Below are 10,602 nucleotides of genomic sequence, written 5' to 3' on the forward strand. Positions count from 1 at the left end.
ATATATATATTTTTCCATATCATTAATTTAGTAAATATTTGTTTTATTTGAAAAGTTATACTAATAATTAAATTGAATATGTCATTGTTTTATTTTTAATTTAATTTTTTAACTGTTATTACAGCTTGTGAAGGAGTGATGAAAGCATCGAAATAGACGTGATATGGATAATTGTTTTCTCTTGTAAAAGAATATTGATATGTTTGAGTAAAATGATGTTTCACTATTTTAGAAGACATTTTTGAATCTTTATTAAGTATTTTTTTAATACATTATATTAAAATAAACAATTTATTATATTTCGCACTATCTTTTATAAATTTTGTGTTAAATCTTATCTACATTATATGAATTAGTAGCTATAATTTTTATTGAATTTGCTGCAAAACAAATATAATTGCCACGGAAATATTATTTATACACATTTTCATATCAAATGAAGAACTTTTAGCTACAATTTATACCTTGTGACAATGAGGTGTGAAAATTTAGTTGTCAAATATTAAATTTGTAGGTATACATATGCTCCTATAATTTGCCACGGATAAAGAACATAGGCTAAAAAAAATTACTTTTTTCGTAGCAAATGATTTTTTATTAAGCTTCAATGCTATATATTTCATGGCTAAAGGTATGAATTCTTAGCTACAATATGAAAATATTTGTGGCAAATACATTGAGTTATAGCTATGAATTTTTTATAATTCATAACTAAATATGATACTATTGCCACGAGATAAGTTATAGAACTAGCTACAAAATTCAAATTTCTATGGCAAATAAATTAGATCTTTTGCTACAATACAACACCTTGTGGCAACTATATAAATATAGCTATAATTTTTATTTGTAGTGGCACAAGAGTAAGATAACTTGCCATAAGTTTATTTTTTGTGGCAGAAACTTGTTTCTATTGCAGCTACATACAATTTTTAATCTGTAGCTAGAAGTATAAATTCTTAGCCACAGACTATGTAAAGTTTGTAGCTAACTTTTAGCCACCCTACATCTTGCTACGGATGCTACGAAACAAAATAATGTAGCTAAAGTGTTTAGCTACGGATAATTTTATATTTAGCTACAATGTATTTTGTAGCTTTAAGTACATTTTCTTGTAGTGTGGATCCACTAAGTTAAGCGTTCTATATAACGGCAAAGTATACGACAGTTCTGGTAACGTTGGCAAGACGCTGTATCACCACTTAGGCTCATAGTGGTGGTTATCGGTTAGAGAAATTCCACACAGTAATTACATGGTTCCTCAATGGATTTTGCTTAGTATGAATGGGGGTATGGGACTTCATTCATGCATTGCACAAGTATACTTTGAGAGGGAACATGGTATCTCTTTTATGAATTTATGATTATGAGTTGACATCATGTTTTAAACAGTTTTCATTTTCTTTATATTGCACTTGTTTTAAACTACTTTATAATGAAATGAGTTCAGTTAAGTATTCATGAGTTGAGTATCCAGAGTTGAGTATTTCAAGTCGAGTATCATATCTTTGAAGTTGAGTATCTAATCTTTGAGTCTAGTATTATATCTTTGAAGTCGAGTATCTAATCTTTGAGTTGAGTATCTTACTCTTGGGTTGAGTGAGTTGAGAAAAGGTAAGTATGTTTTTTTTATCAAGATTCAAGCTTATGTTTATGTTTTAGAATTCCCCTTACATGCTCGTACATTCCACATACTGAGCCATTTGGCCTACATCTTCTCATGATGCAGACACAGGTATTCAAGATCATCAACAAGAGATTCGTTGATACATTCGGAAGTTCGAGTTAGCTATGGTGAGCCTCCTTGTTTCCGGAGGATTTCATTTACTTTTCAGTTTAGTCAGGATGTCGTGGGTCTTGTCCCGACTTCCATCTTTAACAGTTAGAGGCTTCATAGATAGTCAGTATAGTTGAGAAGTCTGTATTATTCATTTATTTTATTAAATGTTTTAAAGACTTAAGTTGCCTATTTTATGGCAAGTTGAATATATCATTTTTATTCTAAGTTGTTCATTTGAGTTAAAGTTTTGAAAAAGTTTGAGTTTTATTGAATTTTATTTCAGTTTTAAGCTTTTGCTATGTTTAAGTTAGTCTTCCGCTTGTAGTCAGCCAGGATGAGGGTTCGCTTTGGGGGACCAACAATGGTTCTTGAGTACCGGCCACGTCCAGGGTGTAGACTCGGGTCGTGACATAATATATAGCTTTCTCCATAAAGTAAGGGTTATTACTAGAAAAGACATAAAATAACACCTGAAGTTGTCCTAAATTTTTAAAAAGACACCTAAAGTTTGCGGGAGTCCTATTACCCGATGAAACTATTTCAAATCGAAATAAATAAACACTTTTGACCCATTTTCACAACAGTTGTGTTCTCACATTTGATAGGCGCGTGGAGGAGTAAAAATACACCCCTAAACCAGTGTAAAAATGCCACGTTGCACTAACTATTTGAATTTTCTTCTTTATTAAAAGACCCACTTCTCATCTTCTCCAAAACCTCCATTGATATATGTTGAAGAGCTTTCCATCTACAACCAAAAAAAATAAATCTCCATCCTTAGTGAAATTTTCATCTAGCTTTACTAGCTTCAATTTCTTCTTTTTTTATTTTATTTAAAAGTCATGAGATCAACTAATTTGTAAATCCTGAAAGTGCAATTGCAAACAAATTTCAAAACTAAATCTGTGAAGAAACATTCAAACTCAAATCAGTCCTAAACTAACACTACATACACATGAATAATAGATAGCACAAGAAGAAAGTAACAACAAATCACTATAAAGATGATTTTTCAAAAAATCACTACTATATTAAAAGAACATGTTTTTAACCAAAATTTGCATTCAAATCAAGAAGCAATTAACATGTGAGCCTTCACTTCTTCCTTTTGACTCCATAATTCAAGAAACTATCACAACAAAACTAATTTACTGTGACTATTGAAATGCTTTAGGGTTTTGATCATCAAAGAGAGAGTAGAATGAAAATTTGAAAGGGGTTTAGGGTTAAATGGAGCGGATCATGATTAAAATGTGAATGAGTTAAGATTTTATCCAATTTTTACTAAATGGGTTGGAAAAAATATGTAATAATATTATTAATTGGGGTGAGACTCGCGCTCAGGCATTGAGAATGCAGATTGTGTAAAAAGTGTGTATTTATTGTGATTTTAAAATATTTTATGAGGTAATAAAATGCCCGCAAAGTTAAGGTATCTTTTAAAAAATCTGAGACAACTTCATGTGTCACTTTATGTATTTTCTCTTACTAATTATAACTCAACTATATATACATATGATATTCATTTCACGCCAAACAAGCATCAAAGCATGCAAATGAAATTTAATCACCGTCATCACAACGACATCACCGCTACAGTATTCATCTTCATCGAAAAAACCACCCCCAATTAACAAATTAACTGATAAAATCACATCTAAAATCTTCAAAAATGGACAAAGAATGAAATACGGAGAAGACAGGAATAGTGTGTGTTTTGAACAATTAGGAAAGATAGAGGAAAAAGAGAGATAAGAATAAATTAGTGAAGCAAAATTGACAAATTTTGGCCCATTTTAATAAGGGAAAATTGTATAAAATAGGAAACTATTAATTCAAATTAAATGTTATAACCACAATTTGATTTAATTGTAACCCGTAGCAAACTATTGTCAGTCGCCTCTCTCCCTGAATTTCTCGCTCGCCACTCTCGTTTTCTCGCTGACAGTCTCTCCCTTGCCTCTCTCACTTTGTACAAACACAAATATATAAAATGCGTTTGTGTTTGTATAAAGCGAGAGAAAATTGTATATATACATATATTTTCGTTCGCCTCTCTTCCCAGAGAATCTCCCTCGCCACTCTCCCAGATCTCGCTCCCCTCTCTCACTTTATACAAACACAACTGTATAAATTGAGTTTGTGTTTGTATAAAGCAAGAGAAAATTGTATATACAAATACAAATACATATATTTTCGTCCTATACACTTATAATTATACAAATACAGATTTTTCCCTGCCCAATTTCTTTTGTCTTTCTTTCTTTCTCGCTTTATACAAACACATATTATATAATTGATTCTTTTGTATATATATATCGAAACAGATTATACAATTGATTCTTTTGTGTATGTGTACTGAAACAGATTATACAATTGATTCTTTTGTATATATATACCGAAATATACATATTAATAGCCATAGCAAACATAAAGTTTGTTATGGAGGGCAATTATACAAACTATAGTTATAACATACAAATATGTTTTTTATGTTTACTAAACCTAAAATTTACGCTAATAATAATATACTTGGGTCAATTATACTTTTATGTAATTATTGGAACAAAGAAGATTGTGTCTTATATTCTCAAACGGCCCATTGAAGATCCAAAACAGGAATTTCGCTTTAAAAATTGCACCCAACTAAAATTCACAAATATGGTCCTTTTTCTCCCCTTCTTATTGGAAAATAGCACGATCGTGAAGTTTCAGTTTCTTCAAGTGAAACTTGAAAACATTATCATAAAGTTCACTAAAATTAAAACTTTATTACTCTGATGGTATCTGAAAATAGGAAAAAAAAGTGACTATTGGTGAATTTTTTCCAACTCTTTAAGGAGACAACATGATATCAAGATCACATAAAAAAAATTTAAATCATTGCTTTCATCTAAATTTTTATCAGTTTAATCAGGATTAAATTTTGAAGAAAAATGTCTCTAAGCAATGCAACAATGACGTTGAGAAGCATGTTGAATGGGGAGATTGGTGACAATTGATTTTCACAATAAGATTTGAGCAATAGTACCATATATAAGCATATTAAATTTAAATTTAAAATAAAGCAAGTTAAATTCCCAACTTGATTTTGCTTGTTAATACATAGAACTGATAGAAGTAAAAAGGTTGATAAAATTGAATGTCAAAAGGGTTTCTTTTTCTTGATATCAATTGTGTTGGGTTTTGGGCCTTTTTCCCTTCATATGTGAATAAATAAAAGTCCAAGGTTTTGGGTCTTCTTTCCTTTCCTTTGTGGATAATTTTAGCCCAAATTTGACTAGTCCACTTTTTCCCATAAGCCCAATATTATGGTGCATATGTAATACTTTCTTTTAGGTCTTATTTGAGACATATCACAAGAGATTGAGAGCAGCCATATAGAGAGATATGTGAGAAAGTGCAGATTTTCGCACAAGCCCTAGCAGCCCATTTCAAATCGCAATTCCCGCTTCGTTTCTTGTTCGATTGAACTGATTTTTGGATAGCCTGTTCCTTTCAACTTAATCTTTGATTGAAAACTGAGATAGGATGATTTGGAGTCCTGTAGCTCCAGATTTTAGCTCGTGAACAGTAGCTGCGGGTTTGGTGCTTTTGCATCTTTTATTTCTCTAGCTTTTTATGCTATCTTGTAGTTGTGTTGCTCATTGTTTGGCACTTTGTTGGTGGTTTTTACTCTTCACACCGAAGAGGTTTTGCACGTTAAACTTGGTGTTTCATGTGTTGATTTATTTTCTTGCTTGGTTGATTTTTTTGCTGTCCAAACAGTTTTATTCTTGCATTATTTTGTCTTCTCTTAGTTTAAATAGAAGGAAAAGTTTTGACTTGGGTTTTCTTCCGCTATCGCCCTATCGTGCACATTTAGTTTGTTACTGCCTTTTCCAACAAAGTGGTATCATAGCATTGATTGCTGTTGATTATCTATTTGAATGATGGAGTCAAATATGATCAAGATGGTTTGTTTGAATGATAGTAATTATCATACTTGGAAATACATGATGAAAGATCTTTTATTTGTCAAGAAAATGCATCTACCTGTGTTTGCTTCTAATAAACCCGAATCTATGAATGATGATGATTTGGAATTTGAGCATCTACAAGTTTGTGGCTATATGAGACAATGGGTTGAAGATAATGTGAGAAATCTCATTGTTAATGAGACACATGCTAGAAGCTTATGGGATAAGCTTGAGACACTTTATGCTTCGAAGACTGACAATAATAAATTATTTTTGTTGAAGCAATTAATGAACATCAGGTATAAAATTTAATGATTTTCAAGGTGTTCTTGACCAGCTGTTCGAAATGGGTGTAAAATTTAATGAAGAAATACAGGGACTATGGCTTCTTAATACTCAACCAGACTCTTTCGAAACTCTTAGAATTTCTTTGACTAATTCTGCTCCCAGTGGTGTTGTGACCATGTAATACGCTAAGAGTGGTGTCTTGAATAAAGAGATGAAAAGAAGATCTAAAGGCTCATATTCTTCTACTTCACACTCCGATGCGTTGGTTACTGAAGATAAGGGGAGAATCAAGTTTAGAGGTCACAATGACTGAGATAAAAGTAGAGGAAAGTCAAAGTTTAGATTCAAGAATGTTACATGTGACTATTGCCACAAGAATGGGAATATCAAGAAATATTGTTTCAAGTACAAAAGAGATATGAAACAACAAAAGAAAGAAGACGATAATGAAAATCGTGTTGCTGTTGTTGCTTACAATGACCTTCTTGTTTCTTGTGATGAAAATGTTGTCAATCTTGTTTGCGATGAGTCTAGCTGATTCGTGGATTCTGGTGCTACTTCTCATGTCACACCCATGAAGGAATTATTTTCTTCTTATATTCCAGGTAATTTTGGGATGTTAAAAATGGGTAATAATCATGAAGTTGTGGTTCTTGGTATTGGGACTGTTTGTTTGGAAGTAATAATGGTTCCAAACTAGTTCTCAATAATGTCAAGCATGCTCCAGATGCTCGCTTGAATTTGATTTCTGTTGGATACCTTGATGATGAGGGTTATGTTAATACCCTTGGTGCTGGCCAGCGGAAGCTTACAAGAGGTTCGATGATGGTAATCTGTGGTGACAAATTGTCTAACTTGTATGTTTTTCAGGGATCCATTCTCAGAGGCTCAGTAAATGTGGTGGAGAATGATACTTCATATGAGTGAGAAGAGGATGGACAATTAGGCTAAGAAAATTTTGCTTTCTGGAGTGAAACAAACAAAGTTGAACAAATGTGTTCATTGCTTAGCCGATAAACAGAAAAAATTTTATTTTCAGAGTCATCCACCTTCAAGAAAGCTTGATTTACTAGAGTTAGTACATTCTGATTTGTGTGGTCCTTTTAAGGTAAAGTCTCATGGTGGTGCACTTTACTTAGTGACTTTTATTGATGACCATTCTCGCAAACTCTGGGTATTCTTTTTGAAGTCAAAGGATCAGGTACTTGATGTGTTCAAGAATTTTCAGGCCTTGGTTGTGTGACAGACAAGGAAGAAATTGAAATGCATTTGTTCTGATAATGGTGGTGAGTATATTGGTCCTTTTGATGAGATATTCTCTCCAGTTGTGAAGATGTCATCCATCAGTGTGGTTCTAGGCTTGGCTGCAAGTCTGGACTTGGAGGTTGAACAGATGGATGTTAAAACTGTTTTTCTCCATGATGACTTGGATGAAGAAATTTATATGGAGCATCCGAAATGCTTTGAAGTCAAGGGAAAAGAGAATTATGTTGCAAGTTGAAGAAGAGCTTGTATGGTCTAAAACAAGCTCCCAGACAATGATACAGGAAGTTTGGTTCTTTTAAGAGTCAGCATGGCTTCAAGAAGACTTCTTCAAACCATTATGTTTTTGTGCAAAAATTCTCTGATGGTGACTTTATTATCGTTTTGCTTTATGTTGATGATATGTTTGTTGTTGGTCATAATACTTGCAGGATTAAAGAGTTGAAGCAAGAATTGAATAAGTCTTTTGCTATGAAAGACTTGGGGCTAGCAAGGCAAATTCTTGGCCTGCAGATTGTCCGTGATAGAGAAATCAAGAATTTGTGGTTGTCACAAGAGAAGTACATTCAGAAAGTACTTCGTAGATTCAACATGGACAAAGCTAAGATTGTCAGTACACCTTTAGCTATGCACTTCAAATTGAGTACTAAACATTGTCTTTCCAGTGATGGTGATAAGGAAGATAAGAAGAAAATTTCGTATGCTTCAGCTGTTGGTAGTTTGATGTATGCAATGGTGTGTACAAGATCAAATATTGTTCATGTTGTTGGTATTGTTAGTCGTTTTCTTTCTAATCCGGGAAGAGAGCATTGGAATGCTGTAAAGTGGATTATGAGATATCTTTGTGGCACTTCTAGTCTGAGTTTGTGTTTTGGGATAGGAAAACCTATTCTTTGTGGTTACACTGATTCAGATATGACCGGTGATGTTGATACTCGTAAGTCTACTTTAGGCTACTTTATTACTTTTGCAGGGGGAGTTGTGTCTTGGCAATCTAGGTTGCAAAAATGTGTTGCTTTATCTACTATAGAGGCTGAGCTTATTGCAGCTGTTGAAACTTGCAAAGAGTTAATCTAGATGAAGAGATTTTTTAGGGAACTTGGTTGTGCTCAAGAGAGGTATGTGCTTTATTGCGATAGTCAAAGTGCTACATCTTGGCAAGAATTCCACATTTCATGGTCAGTCTAAACACATTGATGTGAGGTATCATTGGATTCAAGATGTGTTGGATTCTAAGTTGCTTGAACTTGAAAAGATCCATACCAATGATAATAGTTCCGACATGATGACTAAAGCTTTGCCAAGAGGGAAGTTTGAAGAATGTTGCATGATCGTCGGGATGGTGGTTTCCTCCACATAGTCGGTATGGGGAGAATTGTTGGATTTTGGGCGTTTTTTCCATCCTATGTGGATAAATAAAAGTTCAAGGTTTTGGGTCTTCCTTCCTTTCCTTTGTGGATAAATTTAGCCCAAATTTGACTAGCCCACTTTTGCCCATAAGCCCAATATTATGGTACATATGTAAGACTTTCTTTTAGGTCTTATTTGAGACATATCACAAGAGATTGAGAGCAGCTATATAGAGAGAAAAATGAGAGAGTGCAGATTTTCGCACAAGCCCTAGCAGCCTATTTCAAATCGCGATTCCTGCTTCGTTTTATGTCCGATTGAGCTGATTTTTGGATAGCATGTTCCTTTCAACTTAATCTTTTATTGAAAACTGAGATAGGGTGATTGGGAGTCCTATAGCTCCAGATTTTAGCTTGTGAACAGTAGCTGCGAGTTTGGTGCTTTTGCTTCTTTTATTTCTCTAGTTTTTTGGTGCTATCTTGTAGTTGTGTTGCTCATTATTTGGCACTTTTGTTGTGGCTATTTTGGATAACACTTTTGTAACTCTTGTTGATTATAGTGGAGCTTTGGCCTTGTGGTTTTTACTCTTCACACCGAAGAGGTTTTGCACGTTAAACTTGGTGTTTCATGTGTTGATTTATTTTCTTGCTTGGTTGATTTGTTTGCTGCCTAAACAATTTTATTTTTACATTATTTTATCTTCTCTTGGTTCAAATAGAAGGAAAAGTTTTGACTTTGATTTTCTTACGCTATCGCCCTGTCGTGCACATTTATTTTGTCCTTGCCTTTTTCAACAAATTGGTGGAGAAAAAAACAAGGCTAACTAATGAGTAACTAAATGTATAGCTTTTATTTGTTTTTTCATCCTATGTTCGTAAATTTTTGTCAAGCCAGAATATTAATATACTATTTCCGTCCAGATTGTCACAGTTTTTTTTAAAGTTAAATTATAAAAACTTTGAATAATATTTTATGATGTATTTTTTCATCATATTAATATGCAACAAATTGCAATTTATAGTACTTTTCGCATAATTTTTCAAATATCTAATTTTTTTGTTTAAAATATCGAATTAATGTAACCTAATTTAATTTTAAAAATTAGTTAAATTAACTTTCGAAAAACACAATAGGATAAAAAGTGGACAGAGGGAGTAAGTGCAATTGGCACAATTTGCTACTTCGATTACAACGACAACTAACATGCCTAAGCAATGACTTTTTTTCTTTATGCATCTAGAAAAGTCGGGGTTATAGTAGTCTATTTTTTTATGCAAAGAAAAAGATATTTTTATTTGACTATTAAGTGCTTTTGTTATTTATTTGTAAAAAATTAATTAATATGAATTTAAATACCGTGTTCACACCGCGGTGGAGCAAGGAATATGCTTGTCCTCTTTTCTTATTTGTTCTTCACAGTTATCGCCTGTCTCCCGTATTTATTTCCCAAGATATTTACTACACCAGTCATCTCATTTTAATTTTTTTCATACTAGTTAGTTAGTATTTTTATAATAAAAACAATTCAATATTTTTAATCTTAAAATGTGATACTAGTAACTATTTTTGGGACAATTTTTAAAACTAAAACAATTAAAATGAGACCAAGGTAGAAGTGAGAGATGCTTTTATATATATATCCTTAGAAGTTAATATTTTTTGATTTTTTGATAACTTAAACTCATAATTTTAAAATTTGAAGTGAATGGTGCATATTATTCAAACAAGTTACTTTTATCTCAAGATTTTTTTTAAAATTTTTTATCCGATATTAAAAACTCACTATATTTGAATCGCGTGCCGCTGAACCTATTTAGGAGCGATGCTCCCAATAGCATTGTTTTGTGCTTTTGTTTTTCCTTTTTTCTGTTTCCTCCCGGTCCTGGCCCCACACGTCTTTCATTCAAACACAACATCTACCACTCCAATGACTCCACGTGTCCTACCTTCCTCGGTTGCCTA

The sequence above is a fragment of the Solanum tuberosum genome, unplaced genomic scaffold, assembly GCF_000226075.1.
Source record: "Solanum tuberosum cultivar DM 1-3 516 R44 unplaced genomic scaffold, SolTub_3.0 scf00159, whole genome shotgun sequence".
Lineage (NCBI taxonomy): Eukaryota > Viridiplantae > Streptophyta > Magnoliopsida > Solanales > Solanaceae > Solanum > Solanum tuberosum.